This window comes from Octopus bimaculoides, chromosome 12 (assembly GCF_001194135.2).
Source record: "Octopus bimaculoides isolate UCB-OBI-ISO-001 chromosome 12, ASM119413v2, whole genome shotgun sequence".
In the NCBI taxonomy this organism is placed as follows: domain Eukaryota; kingdom Metazoa; phylum Mollusca; class Cephalopoda; order Octopoda; family Octopodidae; genus Octopus; species Octopus bimaculoides.
In genome coordinates this window covers 54,127,851-54,129,191 of record NC_068992.1, presented here as the reverse complement: position 1 = coordinate 54,129,191, position 1,341 = coordinate 54,127,851, and the positions used below count along the sequence as shown (strand labels likewise).

General features: G+C 35.0%; 1 protein-coding gene across 1 annotated transcript in view; it reads right to left on the bottom strand.

Annotated features, from left to right (window-relative positions):
• The window catches only part of LOC128249177 (uncharacterized), a 227,017-nt gene that overhangs the window by 213,472 nt on the left and 12,204 nt on the right, over positions 1 to 1,341 (bottom strand). The gene's annotated exons all lie outside the window — the stretch shown is intronic.

Sequence of the window (1,341 nt, the reverse complement as noted above, 5' to 3'; positions counted from 1 at the left end):
GACCACACACATGCACGCGCGCGCGCGCACACACACACACACACACACACACACATACACACGCATGTACATACAGGCATATGTATTGAACATCTATTTTAGATGATGAAAGATTATTAGGAAATAACCAATATTCACAGAAAATATCAATTAATCTAGGCAAACTGAAATAATTCTTCAACATCGATAAAATATTCTTTCCATTAGACTTATGCTATTAACTTATTTCTAATAAGTTTAAATGGAGACATTCCGTTTTGTCTATTTTGCCTCGAAACTGTTTTACATTTACAGCTATTTTGTGAGAGACATTTTCAAAAAATGGTACATATTAATATATCTTCTTAATTCAATCATTGTTGCACTAGTTTCAATTAGTAAATCACTAATGCCTTTTCTTTATAAGTAATTTACAAGAAATATAATTGTGTTCTTTTCATAGCAAGATTTTAAAGTTTGTTTGATACATGTTTCATAGTTACTGCCGAAATCTCGCGCAGAAAACATTCTTAAAATAGTTTAGAAAAGACGATGACTAATGACAGGAGTTCATATCCCACATAGGAACTGTCATTCGTGAACAGCCTAAGTATTTAATTCAAGACCGAAGAACGTGACTAGAGCCTCAGGTTAACTCTGGTCAAGAAAATCTGAACAAAGTTTATGTAATGTTTTTATTGGTTTCAGTTATTCAAGTACGGTCATACAAGGGCACCATTTTACTTTTTGTCAGCAGATTAGAAAATGCAATTAAGAAAGACTTTGAAACTGATGGACTAGCACCGAGCATAACACTCGATCTTTTCTGCGGCATGAAACACGAAGGCTGCATTGTTTGGGTAAAGGTGCATGCTTTTAGATGCAAAATCCATTTGCTGAATCGGATGTCAAGGATGTGATAAGGTAACAATGTCACTTTGAGCAGTTGTTTCTCAAAGATAATGGAACAGAAACGGTGTACGTTAGTGTCTATATCAACAGTCTACCCACAGATCCTATAAAACTGGCTAAATCTGCATGGTCTCAGATGCAAAATAATTTCAATGAACTGAGTGGAAAGGACATGATAGAGTAAAAAACTCAATTTGATTGGCTGTTTAATGATGACAATGAACCAGAGGCGATGTACGTTAATGCCTATCTCAACGACCGACTCATAGAACCTTTCAAAATCAGCTAAAATACATTTATTGATGCATGTGCGAATGACAAATCACCTGTTTTGCATGGTTTATTTTAAAAGCCTTATGGATACACATCAAAGTATTTGCAGCTAATTTATAAACGCATACAGGAATAGTATAAATTGAGAGACATGGTAAAGAGGTAACCCCCCCCCCC